The following is a 19,803-nucleotide window of genomic DNA, read 5'->3' on the forward strand; positions in this document are numbered from 1 at the left end:
TTTTTTTATTGGATTATTTGTTTTTGAGGTATTGAGTTGTATAAGTTCTTTATATATCATGGATACAAATCCTTTATTTGATATGACATTTGCAAATATCCTCTCCCACTCCGTAAGTTGCCTTTTGGTTTTCTTGATTGTTTTCTTCACTGTGCAGAAGCTTATTTTTATGTAATCCCTTTTGTGTCCCTTTGCCTCAGAAGGCAAGAGAAATGTTACTACAGCTGATGTCAAAGAGGCTACTGCCTTTATTCTCTAGGATTTTTATGGTTTCAGGTCTTACATTTAGGTCTTAAATCCATTTTGAATTTATTTTTGCATATGGTAGAAGAAAGTGGTCCAGTTTCCTTCTTTACCATGTTGCTGTCCAGTTTTCCCAACACCATTTGTTGAGGAGACTGTCTTTTTCTCACTGGATATTCTTGCCTGCTTTGTGGCAGATTAATTGAGTGTATAATAGGGGATTTATTCATGGGCTTTCTATTCTGTTCTACTGATACGTGTGTCTATTTTTGTTCTAGCAGCATACTGTTTTGATTACTACAGCATTGTAAAATAACTCAAAATCCAGAATTGTGATACCTCTGGCTTTGCTCCACTTTTCAAGATAGCTTAGGCTAATTGGGATCTTTTGTGGCTCCATACACATTTGAGGATTTTTTTGTTCTAGTTCTGTGAAAAATGCTCTTGGTATTTTGATAGAGATTGCATTAAATGTGTAGATTGTTTTGGGTAGCATAGACATTTTAACAATGTTTGTACTTCCAGTCCATGAGCATGGAATGACTTTTTTTAAAAAATTTATTTATTTATTAATGAGACACAGAGAGAAAGAGAGGCAGGCACATAGGCAGAGGGAGAAGCAGGCTCCGTGCAGGGAGCCCAATGTGGGACTTGATCCCAGGACCCTAGGATCGTGACCTGAGCTGAAGGCAGATGCTCAATCACTGAGCCATACAGGTGCCCCAGTGTCTTTCTATTTCTTTGTGTCATCTTCAATTTCTTTCATCAGCATTTTATAGTTTTCAGAGTACAGGTCTTTCACCTCTTTGCTTAGGTTTATTCCTAGGTATCTTATTGTTTGTGTGCAGTTGTAAACGGGATTATTTTCTAAATTGCCTTTCTGCTGTTTCACTATTAGTATATAAGAATGCAAGAGATTCCTGTACTCTCATTTTTATTCTGTGACTTAACTGAGTTCATGTATCAGTTCTACCATTTATTTGGTAGAGTCTTTCCGGTTTGTTTGTTTGTTTGTTTGTTTGCTTTGTTTTGTTTGTTTTTAAAGATTTCATTTATTTATTCAAGAGAGACAGAGAGAGGCAGAGACATAGGCAGAGGGAGAAGCAGGCTTCACGCAGGGAGACCAATGCAGGACTCAATCCCAGGGCCCCGAGATCATGACCTGAGCTGAAGGCACTCAACCACTGAGCCACCCAGGTTTTCTGTATATAGTATCACAAAAGTTGAACTTCTTCCTTGCCAATTTGGATGCCTTTTATTTCTTTTTGTTGTCTGCTTACTATGGCTAGGACTTCTAGTACTATATTGAATAAAAGTGGTGAGAGCAGACATCCTTATCTTTTTTTTCTGAACTTAAAGGAAAAGTTATCAGTTTTTCTCCATTAAAAAATGTTAGAAAAAAAAAATGATGTTAGTGGGGCAGCCCTGGTGGCTCAGCACTTTAGCGCTTCCTTAAGCCCAGGGTGTGATCCTGGAGACCCGGGTTCGAGTCCCACGTCGGCTCCCTCCATGGAGCCTGCTTCTCCCTCTGTCTCTGCCTCTCTCTCTCTCTCTCTCTCTCTCTCTCTCTCTCTCGTCTCTCATGAGTAAGTAAATAAAATCTTTTTAAAAAAATGATGTTAGTGGGACACCTGGGTGGCTCAGTGGTTGAGTGTCTGCCGTCAGCTCAGGACGTGACCCCGGGATCCAGGATCGAGTCCCACATTGGGATCCTCGCAGGGAGCCTGCTTCTCCTTCTGCCTATGTCTCTGCCTCTCTGTGACTCTCATGAATAAATAAAAAAGATCTTAAAAAAAAATTGTTAGCTGTGGGTTTTTCATATATTGCCATTATTATGTTACAGTGTGTTCCCTCTAAACCTATTTTGTTGAGGGTTTTTAATCATGAATGGATATTGTAGTTTGTTAAATGCTTTTCCTGTATCTATTGAAATGATCATATAGTTGTTACCCTTTCTCTTGTTGATGTGATGTACCACATTGATTTCCAAATGTTGAAATACTCTTGCAACACAGGAATAAATCTTACACCATCACAGGGAATGATTTTTTTAATGTATTGTTGGATTTGTTTTGCTAGTATTTTGTTTGTTTTGTTTTGCTAGTATTTTATTGAGTTCTGCTTCTATATTCATCAGGGATATTGACCAGAAGTTCTCTTTTTTAGTGGTGTCTTTATTTGGTTTTGGTATCAGGGTAATGCTGGCCTCATAGAATGAATTTGGAAGTTTTCCTTCTTCTTCATTGAATAATCTGAGAATAGTAATACCTATTCTTCATATAATTCACCTGGGAAGCCATGTGGCCCTGGGCTTTTGTTTGTTGGGAGTGTTTTGATTACTGATTCAATGTATTTTCTGGCTATTAGTCTGTTCAAATTTTCTATTTCTTCCTGTTTCAGTTTTGATAGTTTATATGTTTCCAGGAATTTGTCCATTTCTTCCAGGTTGTCCAATTTGTTGACATACAATCTTTCATAATATTCTCTTATCATTGTTTATATCTCTGTGGTGTTGGTTGTTAATTATCCTCTCTTGTTTGTGATTTTATTTGAGTCCTTTCTCTTTTTTTCCTGATTAGTCTGGCTAGACATTTATCAATTATACTGATTTTTTTTTTCAAAGAATCAGCTCCTGATTTCATTGACCTATTCTATTGATTTTTTTTTTTTTTTTAGTTTCTGTATCATTCACTTCTGCTCTAATCTTTATTATTTCTATTCTTGTGCTGGTACTAAGTTTTGTTTATTGTTTTCTTTCTAGCACCTTTAGGTTTAAGCTTAGGTTGTTTATTTGAGGTTTTTCTTGCTTTTTGAGCTAGGCCTAATATAGTTATATACTTCCCTCATATAGTGTGTCTTAAAGGTTTTGGACAGTCGTGTTTTCATTTTCATTTTTTTGATGTAGATTTTTTTATGTCTTCTTTTATTTTCCTGGTTGACCCATTCATTGTTTAGTAAGATGTTCTTTAACCATGTGTTTTGTGGTCTTTTTAGATTTTGTCTTGTGGTTGACTTCTAGTTTCATAGCATTGTGGTCAGAAAAGATGGATGGTATGACTAATCTTTTTTAATTTGTTGAGACTTGTTTTGTGGCCTAGTATGTGATCTAGTCTGGAGAATATTCCATGTGCCCTTGAGAAGAATTGTATTCTGCTGTTTTAGGGTGGAATGTTCTGCATATATCTAGTAAATCCATATGGTCCAGTGTGTCATTCAAAGCCATTGTTTCCTTGTTGATTTTCTATTTGGACGATTAGTCCATTTATGTAAGTGGGGTGTTAAAGTCCTCTACAATTATTGTATTATTACTGATTAGTTCCCTTATGTTTGTTATTGATTGTTTTATGTATTTGGGTTCCTATATTGGGTACATAAATATTTATAATTGTCATATCTTCTTATTGGATTATCCCCTTTATTTACATTGTGTCCTTGTTTGTCTCTTGTAATGGTCTTTGTTTTTTGTTTTGTTTTGTTTTTTACTATTTTATTTATTTATTCATGAGAGACACAGAGAGAGAGGCAGAGGCACAGGCAGAGGGAGAAGCAGGCCCCACGCAGGGAGCCTGACGTGGGACTCGATCCCGGGTCTCCAGGATCAGGCCCTGGGCTAAAGACGGCGCCAAACCGCTGCGCCACCCGGGCTGCCCTGATGTTTTAATGTCTAGCGTTTCCAATATAAGTATTGCTACTCTGGCTTCCTTTTAACATCCATTTGCATGATAGATGTTTCTCCATCCCCTCACTTTCAATCTGAAGATGTCCTTAGGTCCTGATGTTTTAATGTCTAGCGTTTCCAATATAAGTATTGCTACTCTGGCTTCCTTTTGACATCCATTTGCATGATAGATGTTTCTCCATCCCCTCACTTTCAATCTGAAGATGTCCTTAGGTCAAAAATGAGTCTCCTGTAAGCAGCATATAGATGGGTCTTGTTTTTTTTACCCATTCTGTCACCCTATGTCTTTTGATTGGAGCATTTAGTCCATTTACATTCAAAGTAATTATTGATAGACATGTATTTATTGTCATGTTATTGTTTGTTTTGTGGTTGTTTCTGAAGATTTTCTCTGATTTTTTTTGGTTTTCTCTCATTCATGGTTTGCTGGTTCTTTTTACTGATATATTTGGATTTCTTTATTCTTATTCTTTGCATATTTATTAATATGGTTACCAGTAGGTCTATGTATAATCTTTTCTGCATACAGTAGTCTGTGTTGATTGTGGTTTAAGTTTGAATTAATTCTTTATTCGTCTCCTCCCAACACATTAGGTATATGTTATATTTTATATCATTTTGTGAGTCCTTAATTTTTTACAGAAATATTCAAATTTACGGCTTTTGTGTTTTGTACCTTCATACTGTCTCTTTTGTTCTCTCCTTTCCACTTAAAGTGTCCCCTCTAATATTTCTTGCAGGGCTGGGTTAGTGGTCATAAACTCCTTTAGTTCTTGTTTGCCTGGGAAACTATTTATATCTACTTCTATTCTGAGTGATACCTTGCTGGATAGAGGATTCTTGGCTGAAGATTTTACCCATTCACTATTTTGAATATTTATAATGCCACTCCCTTTTGGCTTGGAAAGTTTCTACTAAAAGATATCCCCTGCTAGCCTTGTGGGTTTTCTCTTCTAAGTTAAAGGTCTTTTTTTGTCTTGATGTTTTCAGATCTTTTTCTTTATCCCTGTATTTTACCAATATAATTATATCTTTTTTAAAAAGTTTATTTATGCATTCATGAGACACACGGAGAGAATGGCAGAGACATAGGCAGAGGGAAAAGCAGGCTCCCCACAGGGAGCCTGACATGGGACTAGATCCCAGATCCTGGGATCATGACCTGAGCCAAAGGCAGATGCTCAACCGCTGAGCCACCAGGCATCCCATATAATTATATCTTGATTTGGGTCTACTTTTGTTGATTTTATTGGGGGTTCTCTGTACCTCCTGGATCTGGATATGTGTTTTCTTCTACAGATTTTGAAAGTTTTCAGCTATTATTTCTTCAAATAAAATTTTTGCCCCCTTTTTTCTCTTCTTCTGGGACTCCTATAATATGTATGTTATTATAACATTTGGTGGAGTCACTGAGTTCCCTAAATCTATTCTCATTTTGTATAATTCTTTTTTCTCTCTTTTGTTCAGCTTGATGACCTTCCATTACTCAGTCCTCTAGGCCATTAATTCATTCCTCTGATTCTTCTAGCCTGTTGTTCATTCCATTAAGTGTGTTTCTCATTTCATTTATTCAGCCCTTTGCCTCTGTTATGCTATTCTTTATTTCTGTGTTAAAGGTCTCATTCATGTCTTCCACCCTTTTCTCAAGTCCAATGAGTATATTTATGATCATTACTTTCAATATGCCATCAGGCATGTTACTTGTATCTCTTTCACTTAGATCTCTGGCTGTGGTCTTGTCCTATTCTTTCATTTGGGATAAATTTCTGTCTTCTAATTTTGTCTAAGTCTCTATACCTATTTCTGCATGTTAGCAAATTTAGCTACATCTCCTAGGTAACGGTCTTATGAAGAAGAGATCCTATAGTGCCCTGCCATGTAGTGTCCACTGCTCCCCAGGGCCAGGTGTTTCTGGGGTTGTCTCCAATGTGTGCTGTGTGTGCTCTTTTGTCCTGGTCCCTTTATCCTATGGGCCAGTTGTCTACAGAGGCTTTCTTTGCCTTTTGTGGGCAGTGTTTGGTTTCTGGCCTGAATGTGGTGCATTTTAACTAGGTGTGCTTTTGTCTGCTTATGAAATGAGACCTGTCACCATTGCCACTAGAACAGAGGCTTTGCAAAACTCCCAGGTTGGGAGATATGCTATGAGCAGGGGTTTGGGCTGGTCTTCTAGAGGGGGGAGCATGTAGCACTGGGACAGAGCCAAGAAAGACTGGGAAGGGCAGTTCCATCAGAGTGCAGGGAGGTAGGGCTTGGTGCAATCAAGTTAGGTAGTGACTGAATGCTGTGTTGGTTCCCATGGGTGGACCTGGGTTTATGCTGAAGAGTTGGGGAGGAAAATGATGCTCGCCAGTTCCTTTGTTACTGGAAGGGTCTTTCTATGAATGCTGCCTCTCTGGGACATGCTCCAAAATGAGCAAATAACCTCTCCAGTGGGTACCCTATGACTCTTAAGATCCTTATTTCCATGCTGTACGTCCATAGGTTGTTTGCCTGCCTTTTCTCCAAGAGTAGTGAAGTGCCCTCTGGGTTCTATCCCAGCCAAGCTTGCTGACCATTTAAACCAGGCTTGGAGCACCTGGGTGTCTCAGTCAGTTAAACATCTGCTTTCAGCTTTGGTCATGATCCCCAGATTCTGGGACTGAGCCCCGCACTGGGGTCCCAGCTCAGTGGAGAGAGGTTGCTTCTCCCTCTCTCTCTGCCCCCGCCCCACTTGTGTGCTCTCTCTCTCTCTCTTTCTCTCTGTATAGCTTGATCTCTGAAATAAATAAAATCTTAAAAAATAAAAACCCAGGCTTCAAGCCCCACTGGTTGCTAGAAGTCCTAAAATGTGGCCTTGCCTGCTTTCCAAGCCAGTTGCTATGGGGATTCATTTTTTCCATGCTCCCCTGTATGTTAGTCTGCCTCTCATCCTTCTCCATGAACACAGCTTCTCACTACCACAGTGATCATGATCCATTTCTCTCCCAAATCATGTCTCCACACTTCCTACCTTCTTCCATTTGGCCTCTTCTCTACCTTTAGTTGTGGAGTTGTTCTCAGTCTTTAGGTCAATTTCTGGGGTATTGAGGCAAATGGCAAATTTCATACAGTGTTGAGATTGCACATTGTGATAGAATATTTAAAGTTCATTTTGGAAAATACATATTTTACTAGAGGGGAGGTGGGTAGGGCAATGTGTGCAATAGGTGACAGGGATCAAGAGTACACTCATCTTGGGACGCCTGGGTGGCTCAGCGGTTGAGCGTCTGCCTTTGGCTTGGGGAGTGATCCTGGAGTCCTGGATGGAGTCCTGCATCAGGCTCCCTGTGTAGAGCCTGCTTATCCCTCTGCCTGTGTCTCTGCCTCTCCTGAGAGGAAGGAGAAGTTTACAAACAGACACAGAAGGAATGGCCATGTGAACATGGAGCAGAGAAAGACGTGTCCACAAGACAAGGAATGCTAAGAGCCACCAGAAACTATAGGAGGCAAGAAAGAAATTGTCTCCTAGAGCCTCCAGGGGGAGCATGGCCCTGCCAACACCTTGATTTTGGACTTTTGGCCTTTAAAATTGACATAAAAGACTTTGTTTTTAGAAGCCATCCTGCTGGGCAGCCAAGTGGCTCAGCAGTTTAGTGTTGCCTTCAGCACAGGGCGTGATCCTGGAGACCTGGGATAGAGTCCCACGTCAGGCTTCCTGCATGGAGCCTGCTTCTCCCTCTGCCTGTGTCTCTGCCTCTCTCTCTCTGTGTGTCTCTCATGAATAAATAAAAAAATATTAAAAAGAAGCTATCCTGTTTGTAGGTATTTATTATGGCTGCCTTAGGAAATTAATGCATTTATCCTTAGACCACTTTATTAATTCTCCTTTCCTTCCTTTCTTTTTTTTAAAATTTATTTATTCATGAGAGACACAGAGAGAGAGAGAGGCAGAGACACAGGCAGAGGGAGAAGCAGGCTCCATGCAGGGAGCCTGATGTGGGACTCTATCCCGGGTCTCCAGGATCACGCCCTGGGCTGAAGGCAGCACTAAACTGCTGAGCCACCTGGGCTGCCCTCTCCTTTCCTTTCTATATGAATTTTATATCTCTATGGAGATAGAGTTTCCAACTGAGATACTGTCTGATGGAGAAATATAAGATGATGAGCTCAGGAGGGATATCAAGAGTCAGTAGTCTTATTCTCTAACCTTATATTAATACCCACAGGTATGCAGTTTTCATTCATTGTTAACCAGAAGATGCTCAAGAACATTCTGCAGTCAAAGTTTTCCCTTTGATGAATTGATTCTTACAAAGGAGAGTCAAGTCATGCAGTTCAAGAATTAATGCATGGGGGACACCTGGGTGTCTCAGCGGTTGGGTGTGTGCCTTTGGCTCAGGGCATGATCCTGCGGTCCCAGAATCGAGTCCCACATCGGGCTCCCTGCGTGGAGCCTGCTTCTCCCTCTGCCTATATCTCTGCCTCTCTCTCTCTCTCTCTCTCTCTCTCTCATGAATGAATAAAAAAAATCTTTTTAAAAAAGAATTAATACTTGCATACTTTTATTTCTGCTTTATTCCATAAGAGACAGCAAGTGGTGATTTTGGAGAAGGAGGTCCTCCCACAAAGGTGATAGTGGTGGTGATGGTTTACCACTTATTCTAGGTAAAGAAGTTGGAGAAGGAGGAGCAACTCCTCTGAGTAGAGAGGGCGTGGGTAGAGATGGTGGTGGGCATGGCCCTCCATCTGCCTGTGAATGCGGTGAAAGAGCTCCTGAAATTTAAGGGCAACCTGTGGGCTCATGTTCCTGTAATATAAAGAATCCAGTGTTTAAATGCTGGCAATATTAAATGTAGCAAATAATTCATAACAGTAGATATTTATATTTTCTTATACATTCAAGGTGATTAAAGCATTTTATCATGTTTTTTGGTATTTACCACCACTCAAGGATTTAGTATATGTACAAGACTTTACAGATATTTGATCAGCATTTTAAGCTCTGCACAATGACTGCTTCTGCTAACACTAATACTAGAAGATTTGGCACTCTCATCAAAAGCTCTATGAAGCAGTACTCCCAAATAACGCAAACTTAGATTTCATGATGAATGAATATACAGAAGAATTAACCTACACAGCCTGGGCCTGTTAGACTAGTTGGTTCAAATATGGATTATTAGGGGCACCTGGGTGGCTCAGTAGTTGAGCGTCTGCCTTTGGCTTAGGTGGAGATCCTGGGGTCCTGGGATCGAGTTCTGCATCAGGTTTCCTATAGGGAGCCTGCCTCTCCCTCTGTATCTCTTATGAATAAATAAATATAATCTTTTAAAAATATATGGATAATTAATATAGGGTCTCAAAATATAGGTGATTCGTATAAGGTCATGGTTTGATCCCCTTGGGAGCCAATTAGCTTCAAACAGTCTGTCTCACAGTGCCAATGACCTAGCTGTCTTCTTTTTTTTTTTTAAGATTTTATTTATTTATTCATGAGAGACACACACACAGAGAGAGAGAGAGAGAGAGAGAGAGAGAGAGAGAGGCAGAGACACAGGCAGAGGGAGAAGCAGGCTCCATGCAGGGAGCCTGACGGTGGGACTGGATCCAGGATCTTGCCCTGGGCTAAAGGCAGCACTAAACTGCTGAGCCACCCGGGCTACCCTAGCTGTCTTCTAATAATGCAAGTAATATCCATTTGCATACTACTGTGCTTATCAAACTTTTTACATCGATTATCCCTCTTGATCCTCATTATAACTTTGTACCGTAGGTAGGACAAGTTTCCTCTCACTTCTTCTGGATGCAGAAACTGAGACTCCCAAGATTTAAGTGACTGAACAATGTTCATGCTGTTACTATGACACATGATTAGGACTTGAGTGCAGGTTTTCACACACCTAATTTAGCTCTCTTTCTTTTTTTTTTAAACGTTTATTTACCAGGACCCTGGGTGACTCAGCGGTTGAGCGTCTGCCTTAGGCTCAGGTCATAATCCTGGGATCCTGGGATCGAGTCCTGCATTAGGCTCCCCATAGGGAGCTGGCTTCTCCCTCTGCCTATTTCTCTGCCTCTCTCTGTCTCTCATGAATAAATAAATAAAATCTTTATAAAAATAAAGATTTAATTTTATAAAAAATAAAGATTTTATTTATCTGAGAGAGAGAATGGAGGGGGAGGGGCAGAGAGGGAGAGGATCTCAAGCAAACTCCCCACTGAGGTGCAGAGCCTGACCCAGGCTCCATCTCATGACCCATGAGATTACTACCTGAGCCCAAAGCAAGATTTGAAGGCTTAACTGACTGAGCAACCTAGGTGCCTGTCAGCTCCCTTCCTAGTACAGTAGCAGATTATCTCCTAAGAATGCATGTCATTTGTCAGGAGCTGAGGACAGAACCCTGGGGAACAGCCCCCTCGGGGTGAAAAAAGAGAGTAACTGACTTCTCAGAGATGTGAAAAAGGAAGAAGAGGGATAGGAAAAATAAATGTAGTGGAGAATTATAAAATATTACAATGAAGCAGAATAGAGCTGGGAAAAGGCCACTAGATTGGGTCATTTGGAGTTCGTTGGCAACTTTTGACATAAATTTTAGTAGAATGGTAACAAGAGACAAATTTAAAAAACAAACACCTAGTGAGCTTAGGAGTTTAGACACTCTTAGGAAGATGTTAAGTATACATAGAAGCTTTTGTCAAGGTGGGTAGATAAGTCCATGGGTTATTAATAAATGATGATCAAAAGGTCTAAAGAGGGCTTGGGTACTCATTAAATTGAGGATTTTCCTTTTGCAGGGAGTTCTTGTAGACCCAGTTATTCAAGTCATCATGAAAATTTCCTCCCGAAAGCAGTTTTGCTTGTGTAATATATTGTCACAAAACATTTAGTGTGGTTTAAGAAACTGATACCTGAGTCTTTTCCACACATGAACATGGTTCTTAGAAAATCAAACCTGTATAGTTATATAAATGAAAATGTTAATTCACCAGAAAGTCTGCTTCTGGTCACATGTTCCTTTCACCTAACAAAATAATCGCCTGCCATAGAACTCACTGACATGACACAATATTATCTACTTTTATTACCCAAGTTTACTGCTGCCAGAATTCTGTTCCAAGCTCTTTGATTTTTTTTTCCTTTTTTTGCATCTTGTCTTAAACTTGGGTTTAGGCTCTGAATTCTTCATTTACCTGGAATGATACCCAGCATAAATGTCCACTTGATAATATAGTTTCAAATAATATTATGTGTGAAATACAGCATTACATTTCAGATCGTTAGTCGTGATTATTTTCACGACATTAAGGACCAATATGGAAAAAAAAAAAAAGGACCAATATGGGGATGTGGTTAGTGCTGCTGCTCCTGGTGCCTGTAGTGGAAGTGATAAAGAAATAGGTCTCCGGGATCCCTGGGTGGCGCAGCGGTTTGGCGCCTGCCTTTGGCTCAGGGCGCGATCCTGGAGACCCAGGATCGAATCCCACGTCAGGCTCCCGGTGCACGGAGCCTGCTTCTCCCTCTGCCTATGTCTCTGCCTCTCTCTCTCTCTCTCTCTGACTATCATAAATAAATAAATTAAAAAAATGTCTAAAAAAAAAAAGAAATAGGTCTCCAAGAAAAGGCAAACAAACTCATTTTCACTTCTGGAAAAGAAAAGGAGTTTTGCATGATTTATCATGGATATCTTTACTGTTTTAATTGTATTATTCATCCCTACCTGACTCCTGGAAAATGTCCCACACTGGCTAATTCAAAACTTTTCTAGTCTATTTAAATTTCAAATCCACCCAAAGGCCTTCATGGACAGGAAATGAACTTCTCAGAAGGTGGAGGACTTCCAGTAGGATTTCTCTGAAAATCAGAGAGGGTGACAAAACATGAGAGACTCCTAACTCTGGGAAATGAACAAGGGGTAGTGGAAAGGGAGGTGGGCGGGGGGATGGGGTAACTGGGTGATGGGCACGGAGGGGGGCACTTGACAGGATGAGCACTGGGTGTTATGCAACATGTTGGCAAGTCGAACCCCAATAAAAAAATCTACAAAAAAAATAAGATTTCTCTGAATCCACACTCTCATCTCCCCTCAGAAGTTATCTTCTCCCCACCCTGTGTTTCTTTACCCCGCTAGCTGGGTGCCTATACACACACACACTGTCCACAAAATTTCCTTTTTTATGTAAATGATTCATTTGTACATTTTCGGAAAGGCACTGAATCTTTCTGCTTATAACTTATTATTACTATTATTTTAAAGATTTTATTTATTTATTCATGAGAGATGCATAGAGAGAGGCAGAGATAGACACAGGCAGAGGGAGAAAGAGGCTCCTCACAGGGAATCTGATATGGAACTTGATCACGGGACCAGGATCAGCCCTGAGCGGAAAGCAGATGCTCAACTGCTGAGCAACCAGGTGTCCTGTAATTTATTACTTTTTATTTTTTTAATTATTATTTTTTAAAACTAGTCTTTTTTTTAAGACTTATTTGTTTATTAATGAGAGAGAGAGAGAGAGAGAGGCAGAGACACAGGCAGAGGGAGAAGCAGGCTCCATGCAGGGAGCCCAATGTGGGACTAGATCCTGGGTCTCCAGGAGCAGGCCCTGGGCTGAAGGTGGCGCTAAACCGCTGAGCCACCCGGGCTGCCCAATTTATTATTTTTTAAGATTAATTAATTTATTTGAGAGAGAGAGAGAGAGAGCACAGCTGGGGCAGGGGCAGAAGGAGAGGAAGAAGCAGGGTCCCCACTGAGTGGAGAGGCTAATGGCTGGATCCTAGGACCCCCAGATCATGACCCTAGTGGAAGGCAGCCTTTTAACCAACTGAACCACTCAGGTGCCCCTCTGCTGGTAATGTAAATTGGCCAAACAATCTGGAACCACATAAAATTGGAATCCCGGGCAGCCCTGGTGGTGCAGCGGTTTAGTGCCGCCTGCAGCCTGGGGTGTGATCCTGGAGACCTGGGATCGAGTCCCACATGGGGCTTCCTGCATGGAGCCTGCTTCTCCCTCTGCCTGTGTCTCTGCCTCTCTGCCTGCCTCTCTCTCTCTCTGCCTCTGAATAAATTAAAAAAAAAAAAAAAGGAATCCCATAGATTTGAAATATATGAACTGGAAGAGGCCTTATTAGAGTTCACTAATCTTATCCTCTCCTGTTAATGATGACAAAACAAAAATCTGAGGAGTATAAGTGACTTACTTGAAGCCACAGCCAATGAATAACAAAGCTGAGACTTCTTATGACTTCTTGCAATTACTTTATATTGCCCACTTTAAATGACTCAGAACAAGCAGGAAGCCACTGGAAGAATATATATACTTTCATTTTAAATGTTGGTGATGAGAATAAATCATTGAATACTGACATCTCTTTTTCTAAAAATTATTTTTCAGTGCTGTTTTTCTGAAAATGTGTTTTTAAAAGCTATGACAGCTAGGGGCTCCTGGCTAGCTCAGTCCGTGGAGTGTGCAACTCTGTCTCATGGTTCTGAATCTGACCCCACTTTGGATGTAAAGATTACTTAAAAAAATAAAATCTTATTAAAAAGCTGTGCCAGGTAAATAATCATCATTTGCTTCATTCTTGTGGTACTTGGTGACAACGCCAGCTCAAAATTAAGTTGATTCTAAGATTCTCAAAAGGAATTTTGAATGTGCTTCTTCAAATAATAACATTAGATGCATAAAGTTCTTTTTTTAAGATTTTATTTATTTATTCATGAGAGACATAAAAAGAGAGAGGCAGAGACACTGGCAGAGGGAGGAGCAGGCTCAATGCAGGAGCCCAACGTGGGACTCCAGGATCACGCTCTGGGCCGAAGACAGGCGCTAAACCACTGAGCCACCCAGGTGTCCCAGATGCTAAAGTTCTAATAAAAAATCTAATTTCTTTCACCAATAGAACTTACAAATTCACTTTTTATACTCAAGCTCTTCAAATCTAGTCTTCCAGCAGAAAAGCAAAGAAATCTGGAAGTAACTTCAATGATACTTTAATTCCTGTTGATAGAAAACTTGATTACCTCCAAGGTAAGCCAAACTCTCAAAAGAGAGACCATCTAAGCCCTTTATGTTGCTATTAGAGGCTGAAAACTACAAACCTTTTATACCTTCCTCCTTTCTTACACCAACAAGAGAGAAATACTATACTGAAGTTTCATAGGATCTAGGAGAAAAAGAAATGAAATCTTTTTTGCCTGAAGATTTTATTTATTTATTTATTTATTTATTTATTTATTTATTTATTTATTTATTTATTTATTTATTTAAGAGAAAGCACGAGCAGGGGAAAAGGCAGAAGCTGACTCCCTGCTGAGCAGAGAGGACACAGGATGGATCCTAGGACCCCAAGATCATGACCTGAGCCAAAGGCAGACTCTTAATCAACTGAAAATCAAGATGTTTAATTTTATTTATTTGGGAGACAGAGTACAAGGGGAGTGGCAGGCAGAGGGAAAGGGAGAAGCAGGCTCCTGGGTGAGCAGAGAGCCTGACATGGGGCTCAATCCCAGGATTCTGGGATCATGACCTAAGCCGAAGGCAGATGCTTAACTGACTGAGCCACCCAGGCACTCCTAAAAAAGAGTTTTTTTAAAAAAAGATTTTATTTAGTTATTAATGTAAAGAGAGAGAATGTGAGCAAGGGGAGGAGGAGAAGAGAGGGAGAATGTCAAGTGTGGAGCCAGACACAGGGCTTGATCTCAGGACCCCAACATCATGACGTGAGCCAAAATCAAGAGTCAGTTGCTTAACCAATGGAGCCACCCAGATTCCCTAAATATACTTTTTAAGATTTTATTTATTTATTCATGAGAGACAGAGAGAGAGAGAGAGAGAGAGAGAGAGAGAGGCAGAGACACAGGCAGAGGGAGAAGCAGGCTCCCTGCAAGGAGCCCAATGCGGGACTCAATCCTGGATCCCGAATTGCACCCTGAGTCAAAGGCAGATGCCCAACTGCTGAGCCACCCAGGGGTTCCTAAAATTTTTTAATTAAATACTTCAAGAAAACCAAGTAAGGTCACTCCAAACACAGAGACAAAGGAGGAGAGATTATATTATTTTGTTGCTATCAAGAAGAGTGACATTAGAAACCATGGCAGACAGAACTAGATTACTATCTTATAGTTCTTTTTTTTTTTTTTAAGATTTTATTTGAGCAGCCCAGGTGGCTCAGCGATTTAGCACCACCTGCAGCCGGGGGTGTGATCCTGGAGACCCAGGATCGAGTCCCATGTCGGGCTCCCTGCATGGAGCCTACTTCTCCCTCTGCCTGTGTCTCTGCCTCTCTCTCTCTTTCTCTCTCATGAATAAATAGGTAAAATCTTAAAAAAAAAAAAAGATTGTATTTATTCATGAGAGACACACAGAGAGAAGCAGAGACAGGCCGAGGGAGAAGCAGGATCCATGCCAGGAGCTAGATGTGGGACTCCATCCCAGATCCCAGGATCACACCCTGGGCCAAAGGCAGATGCTCAACCACTGAGCCACCCAGGCATCCCATACTATCTTATAGTTCTATAAAGAACCACCTATTGAAAGGAAGTGAAACCTGCAGGAATGCAATGCAGTTTAGCCTCAACAGCAAGGCACACATAACACACATAGGTGACACCCCTGGAGTGCCCTTCTTCTGGTGAACAAGGGACATTGCACTATAAGGTATTACAGGACCTCTACTTCACAAGGCCATTACTTTCAAGATCAGGAGATGTAGCTGATTTTCCTCATACATAGAAACAGACAAAATGAGGAGACAGATGAGTATGTTCCAAATGAAAGAAAAGGACAGAATCATAGTAAAAGAGCTAAATGGAATGAGAAATTCAGATAAATAAAAGCTGATGGGAATTCACTACCACTAAATCTGCCCTGCAAGAAATACAAAAAGAAATCCTTTAGGCTGAAATAAAAGGATTCTAGACTGTAACTCAAACACACAAGATCTAAAAGTTCTCCCATACGGCTTTTCAGAAACTCTAAATTCTGGAAACAATTTGAATGTCCAGCAACAGGGGAATAAATAAAATATATCCATATGATGAAATAATGATAAAAATGAATGAATTCATTGATGAGAATACACCATGGATGAATCTGGAAAGCGTTGTGCTATGTGAAAGAAGACAGAAACAAAAGGATTATTGCTCTATGGTTCCATGTATATGACTTTAAAAGAAGACAGAACTATATGGACAGAAATTAGATCAGTAGTTGCCAAGGACTGGAAGTAAAATGATATCACAGATTACAGAGGAACCTGAGAAAACTTTCTGGAGTCATAGAAGGATTTCATATCTTGATTGTGATAGTGGGTACACGGTTATATACCTCTGTCAAAACTTGTACAATTTTGTACACTTTGAAAGTGAATTTTACAATAGATAAATTATGCCTCAATAGAAACAAAGGCATATGAAATGAAAGTTCACACAGAGACCTACATACATAGGTACCTAACTTTATTTATAATGGTCAAAAGCTGGGATCCCTGGGTGGCGCAGCGGTTTGGCGCCTGCCTTTGGCCCAGGGCGCGATCCTGGAGACCCAGGATCAAATCCCACGTCGGGCTCCCGGTGCATGGAGCCTGCTTCTCCCTCTGCCTGTGTCTCTGCCTCTCTCTCTCTCTCTCTCTCTCTCTCTCTCTCTCTCTGACTATCATAAATAAATAAAAAAAATATAATGGTCAAAAGCTGGAAACACTCCAAATGACCATCAACAGATGAATGGACATACTATGGCATATCCATACAATGGAACCCCCTGCAATTCAGCAACAAAAAGAATGAACCATTGATACAAAGAGTATGGATGAATTTCACAACAACTATTCTGAGTTTAAAAGGCCAAGAAAAGAAAAAAAGAGTATATACTCCATGATTTCATTTCTATAAAACTCCAGAAAATGTAAAATTTTGTATGGTGATATACAGCAGATCAATGACTTTTAGGAGATGGTAGGGACAGAGGTGTGTGAGGGAAAGATGACAAAGGGGAAAAGGTAATTTCAGAGGATAGTGACTATGTTCCTTATGTTGCTTTGGTCATGTTATCACAGATATGCATATACATCAAAATTCATTAAAGTATATATGTCATTTTCATGATTTATTAATATTTATAATTTCTAATTATAAAGCTATGTACAAATAACTTCATACTTCATGGTTGAGAAAATTGAATCATATATTTCTTTAATCACTTGTCAGTTGACAGGTATTTTACTTATTTACAGTGCTTCACTATCATGCTACCAAAAAAAAAAAATCAGTATCTGTGGTTGTGTTTGGGTGTTTTTTAAAGATTTAATCTATTCATTTGGGAGTGAGAGCACAAGCAGGGGGAGGGACAAGCAGACTCCCCGCTGAGCAGGGAGCCAGACTGGATCCCAGGACTCCAAGATCATGACCTGGGCTGAAGGCAGACACTTAAAGGACTGAGCCACGCAGGCGCACCCCACCACCACCACCACCTGGAGTTGTTTTAAATCCAGAAATCTTAAGCACTGTATGACTACAATAACATTTTAAAAGTGTCAGGGGATCCCTGGGTGGCTCAGCAGTTTACAGCCTGCCTTCGGCCTGGGGCGCGATCATGGAAACCAGGGATTGAGTCCCATGTTGGGCTCCCTGCATGGAGCCTGCTTCTCCCTCTGCCTGTGTCTCTGCCTCTCTGTGTGTGTGTGTCTCATGAATAAATAAATAATAAAATCTTTAAAAAAGACATTCTATTTTTTCTTTATTTATTTATGATAGTCACAGAGAGAGAGAGAGAGAGAGAGGCAGAGACATAGGCAGAGGGAGAAGCAGGCTCCATGCACCAGGAGCCCGACGTGGGATTTGATCCTGGGTCTCCAGGATCGCGCCCTGGGCCAAAGGCAGGCGCCAAACTGCTGCGCCACCCAGGGATCCCTAAAAAAGGCATTCTAAAACTGTCACAAAACAGAAAAGAGAGTATATGTAATATAGTTAAATTATTAAGTAAAACAATGATATCAAATATTTAGTAAGCCTTACCTTTTTGAAAATTTCCCCTGCTGTTGCTGATCACTTTCTTCAACTTTTGCCTAGTCCACAAAGAATCTATTAAGGTTAAACATAAGCTATTAGAAATTGTTGTATCAGAGCCCTTAGGCAAAAAGTGGCTGTCAGTGTATAGTTCTATTCAGACTGTCATTTATATGTCAATTGTCATTAAAGAGAAATTAACCTATACCATACATAACACAAAGCTACCACATACTGTTTCCTTAGCTAACTTACTGGGTTCAATACTAGGCTTCTCGAGGACCCTAACCAAGAATCCATGAACATAATTTGACCCCATTCTCACCATTTTTAAGGAATTCCAAATATTTTTAACTTTTATGAGTATAGAATTCTATAAACTTTCATAATTTCTTATAGTTGGAACTGTGCCAAAGACTCCATATTTACAATGATTAAGTCTCAAAATACCCTTAAACCAAAAGCAGTGATAGGACATACAATAACGCTCATTAATTCAGGATTCCTATGACAGATTTTACTTAAGTGGCATTTAATCTGGGAAGAAAGTATCAAATACATAAGAAATTTCTCAGGTACAAATACACCAGGTGCATATTTTAAAAATATATATTTAATTGCGTTAATGATAAATTATCACTAGTAAAGCAAGAAATAAGTATCTAAATAACCTCTTTAGAGCAACAACATAGTTCTCATTACTCTATGTTCCAAAGGATGATGAAACATGATGTAATGGATGTGTTCATTATTTTGATTGTGGTGATCATTTCTCAGGTATGACATATACTGATTTTATAAATTGTACACTTTAAGTGGGGAAGTTTGTGTTCTCAGTTATATTTCTATTGATAAAGCTTTTGAGAAAAACAAACCAAGGGACACCTGGGTGGCTCAGTGGATGAGCATCTATCTGCCTTTGGCTCAGGTCATGATTCTGGGGTCCTGGGATCAAGTCCTGCATGGAGCTCCCCACGGGGAACCTGCTTCTCCTTCTGCTTATGTCTCTGCCTCTCTGTGTCTCTCATGAATAGATAAAATCTTTTTTTTTTTTTTTTAAAGTTGTGTGTTTGGGCAAAGCAACCAAGGAAAAATGTGGTTAAATAATCAGGGCAAAGAGTGGGCCAATCCAGTGTTTTGCTGGCCATGCTTGGGAATTATTTTTATACTGATTCCTTTTATAAAAAAGATTTTATTTAGTTATTCATGAGAGACACAGAGAGAGCGGCAGAGACACAGGCAGAGGGAGAAGCAGGCTGCTTGTGGGGAGCCCGATGTGGGACTTGATCCCTGGACCCGGATCAGGCCCTGAGCCAAGGCTCAACCGCTGAGCCACCCAAGCATCCCTATGCTGATTCTAGTGGCAATTCATTTGAGAGTTTCAGGCAGGAGCCTATCTGATTTGAGTGATGGAAGCCACTAGAATCACAGATGAATGAAATTGGAAGAGCCATGGAGCTCCCTAAGTCCAGGTGCTCTTAAGAATGTCAAAGGTTGCACAGCCCGGGGTGGCTCAGCGGTTTAGCGCTGCCTTCAGCCCAGGGCCTGATCCTGGAGACCCAGGATCGAGTCCCACGTAGGGGGACTTGCATGGAGCCTGCTTCTCCCTCTGCCTGTGTCTCTGCCTCTCTCTCTGTGTCTCTCGTGAATAAATATATAAAATCTTTAAAAAAATAATGTCAAAGGTTTCCTTAAAGTTCCTGAAATATCTGCTAATTTGCTTTTTTTCTTTTAAAGATTTTATTTATTTGACACAGAGAGAGAGAGAATGAGCAGGGGGAGCAGCAGGCAGAGGGAGAGTGAGAAGCAGATTTCCCACTGAGCAGGGAGCCTGACAGGGGCTGGATCCTAGGACCCTGAGATCATGACCTGAGCAGAAGGCAGATGCTTAATAGACTGGGCCACCCAGGTGCCCCAACTAAT

General features: G+C 40.5%; 1 long non-coding RNA gene across 2 annotated transcripts in view; it reads right to left on the reverse strand.

Annotated features, from left to right (window-relative positions):
- Nucleotides 1–8,477: 8,477 nt before the first annotated feature.
- LOC129518680 (uncharacterized) overlaps nt 8,478–19,803 on the reverse strand; it is an 81,166-nt gene continuing 69,840 nt past the window's right edge. Inside the window, exons 4-6 of one of the 2 annotated variants that reach the window (XR_008666226.1) lie at nt 17,890–17,955; nt 10,964–11,068; nt 8,478–8,687 (exon numbers count right to left, since the gene is read on the reverse strand). This is a non-coding gene — a long non-coding RNA (uncharacterized LOC129518680). The remainder of the gene's footprint in view (nt 8,688–10,963; nt 11,069–17,889; nt 17,956–19,803) is intronic. The other variant, XR_008666225.1, reaches the window with a different exon arrangement.

This window comes from Nyctereutes procyonoides, unplaced genomic scaffold, assembly GCF_905146905.1.
Source record: "Nyctereutes procyonoides isolate TBG_1078 unplaced genomic scaffold, NYPRO_anot_genome, whole genome shotgun sequence".
Classification (NCBI taxonomy): domain Eukaryota; kingdom Metazoa; phylum Chordata; class Mammalia; order Carnivora; family Canidae; genus Nyctereutes; species Nyctereutes procyonoides.